Source organism: Chlorocebus sabaeus, chromosome 9, assembly GCF_047675955.1.
Source record: "Chlorocebus sabaeus isolate Y175 chromosome 9, mChlSab1.0.hap1, whole genome shotgun sequence".
NCBI classification, from domain to species: domain Eukaryota; kingdom Metazoa; phylum Chordata; class Mammalia; order Primates; family Cercopithecidae; genus Chlorocebus; species Chlorocebus sabaeus.
Window position 1 is genome coordinate 60115640 of NC_132912.1, and position 3388 is coordinate 60119027.

The 3388-nt window shown below is 35.8% G+C and overlaps 1 pseudogene; it reads left to right on the forward strand.

The window, feature by feature from the left end:
- The first annotated feature begins 829 nt into the window (after positions 1 to 829).
- On the forward strand, positions 830 to 2604 carry LOC103215912 (phenylalanine--tRNA ligase beta subunit-like; annotated as a pseudogene).
- The last annotated feature ends 784 nt before the right edge of the window (positions 2605 to 3388 follow it).

Below are 3388 nucleotides of genomic sequence, written 5' to 3' on the forward strand. Positions count from 1 at the left end.
GAAGCCTCTGGAAGTGGGCCTGATAGCAAACAGCAAATGAAAAAACATCTATTCAAGAAAATCTAAGGCAATTCTGTAACAAAGGCAAGTCTGTGCCTAAATTAAGAAAAAAAAAAAGAAGATCCCAAATCAATAACCTAACTTTCCCATGTAAGATACTGCAAAAAGAAGAGCAAAGCAAGCCTTAAGCAGGCAGATTGAAGGAAATAAAGATTAGAGCAGAAGTTAATGAAACAGAGAACTGAAAACAACAGAGAAAATCAATGAAACCAAAAGCCAATTCCTTGAAAAGATCAACAAAAACAGCAAACTTAAGCTAGATTGGCCAAGAGAAAAAGAAAAGACTCAATAACAACAAAAACAGAGACATTGCTAATGACCTGACAGAAAAAAGACTATAAAGGAATACTGTGAACAATGTATGCCAACAAATCAGATAAATTAAATGAAATGGACAGATATTTTAAAAGATACAAACTACCGAAACTGACTCAAGAAGAAATAGATTATATAAATAGACTTGTAGTAAGTAAAGAGATTGAACCAGTAATCAAAAAACTACCCACAAAGAAGCACCTTCTGTTTTTCCAAGCCCTGGGCCAGGCCTACACTGATGAAGAATTGATGAACTATGTTTTCAATTTGGTCTGGAAGTTGATGACATTACTTCTGAGAAGGAAATAAGTAATGAATAAGACAATGTAAATACTGAAGGGCCCTCTAATGTTTTTTGCAAAATCGACATCTCTGTCAATTTTGATATGATCTCATGTGTCTGGAAGGATTGATTTGAGGGCTTCAGGTCTTCAAAGAAAGGAAAACGTCTCTGGCATATAAACAGGTAATGCCTAATGGAAAAATCCAGAAATTGATTATCACAGAAAAGATAGTTAAGGTATGCCCTTTACAGTAGCAGTTCTCCAAAATCTAAATCTTACTAAAGATCAATATGACAGCTTCCTTGAACATCAGGAGAAATGACATCAGGATATTTGCTGGAAAAGAGCATTTGTTACTACTGGAACCCATGATTTGGACACTTTGTCACCCATATACTTGTACTGTGCAAAGTGTCCTTCAGATATCAAGTTCAAGCCCTAAATAAGGCCAAGGAGTATACAATCTGTGAGCCAATGAACATGTACAAGGCTGACAACCACCTTAAACACTATTAACATGTCCCTGGAAATAAACCCCTGTACCCAGTTATCTATGATAGCAAGGGTGTCATCCTTTCAATGCCTTCCATCACCAATGAGGGTGACTCCAAAATTAAATACTAGAAAGGTATTTATCAAATGCACAGGAAGTGACTTTACTAAGGCAAAAAGAGTTCTTGATATTATCTGGACACCGTTTTCAGTGACTAAATTGAGAACCAATTATGATAGAAGCAACTGAGGTAGTTTTCCTAATGGAAAAGCATATACTTTTCCAGAACTAGCTTACCAAAAGGAGATAGTGAGGCTGGGCTTGGTAGCTCACACCTGTAATTCCAGCACTTTGGGAAGCTGAGGTGGGAGGATCACTTGAGTCCAGGGGTTCAAGACCAGCCTGGGCAACATAGTGAGATCCCATCTCTATAAAAATATTTTTAATTAAAAATCATTCAAAAAGATATAGTGAAAGCTGATTTCGTTTACAAAAAAAAACTGAAATCAGAGAAACTCCAGAAAATCTTGCCTAGCTTCTGACCAAGATGTATTTGAAGTCCAAAGTCATAGGCAATGGGAATCACATTGAGAACAAAACACCTTTGACCACAGCTGACATTATCCATGCATGTTATATTACAGAAGATGCAGCTATTGCTTGTGGATATACAATATTCAGATGACTCTCCCATAAACACCACAGCTAATCAATTTCCACTTCATAAGCTCAAAAAATGTATCAGACATGACATGGTAGCTGAATCCATGGTAAACATGGATTCATTGAAGCACTCACCTTTGCTCTCTGCTCCAAGAGGATATTTCTGATAAACTTGGCTTGGATATCTCTGCAACAAAAGCAGTCCAGGTAAGTAAAACTAAAATAGCTCAGTTACAGGTGGCATTCATTACCCCTCTTGGTGCTCTGAAGACCACAGAAATGAATCAGAAGATGCTCCTTCCTCTGAAACTATTTGAAATCTCTAACACTGTAATAAAAGATTCTAGCAGAGATGTAGGTACAAAAAACTACAGGCATCTCTTTGCTGTTTATTACAACAAAAATCCTGGGTTTAAGGTCATCCATATGCATCTGGACAGAATTACACAGCTGCACAATGTACCTCCTATTGAAAATAAAGGGGAATATGTGATCAAATCATCAAAAGGGACTACTTTCTTCCCTGGGCAAAGCACAGAGATCTTTGCCAGGAATCAAAACATCAGGAAGCTGGGAGTCCTTCATCCTGATGTTATCACCAAATTTGAGCTGACCATTCCCTGTTCCTCCCTGGAAATCAATATTGAGCCCTTTTTGTGAAGATAGGTCCTTGTTGTGTGATTCTCTTCCCAAGTATCCCTTTCTCCTCCCCTGATGTTCTTTAGTTCTCCTCCACAGAAAACATTCATGTGTGCTTTAATGTTTAGTAAAGTCAAAAAAAAAAAACCCCCCAAAAAAAAACAAAAACCCTATCCACAAAGAAAAGCCCAAACCCATATGGCTTCACTAGCGAATTCTGCCAAATATTTAAAGAAGAATGTATACTAATTTTTCACAAATTATTCCAAAAAGTAGGAGAGAGCACTTCCCAAATTATTTTATGAGGCCAGTATTAACCTGATAGAAAAACCAGGTGAAAAAAATGACAAGAAAACTATAGACTAATATATCTTATAAATATAGATGTAAAATGTCCCAACAAAATACTAAAAAATCAGATCCAGCAGCATATTAAAAGGATTTTATTCCATTGCTATGTGGAATTTATCCCAGGAATGCAAGGTTGATTCAACATCTGAAAATTAATTTAATACATTATATCAATACAATAAGAAACAAAATTACCTAATCATTCCAATAAATGAAAGAAAAGATTTGACAATATCTGATGCCCATTCATAATAAAAAGTAATAAACTAGGAAGAGAAGGCAATTTTCTCAACATAATGAAGGGCTTCTGAAAAACCAATAGTTAACATCATGCTCACTGATGAAAAACTGGATGTTTTCCTTTCTAAGAGCAGGAACAAGACAAGAATGTCTGCTCTTACTACTTCTATTCAACACTGTACCAGAGGTTCTAGTTAGGCCAATTAGAAAAGAAAAAGAAAAGGCACCCAGATAGGAAAGGAAGAAGTAAAACTATTTCTGCTCACAGATGACATTATCTGATGTTATAAATAGAAAATCTTAAGGAATCCATTAAAAAATACTATAATAAACAAGTTTAGCA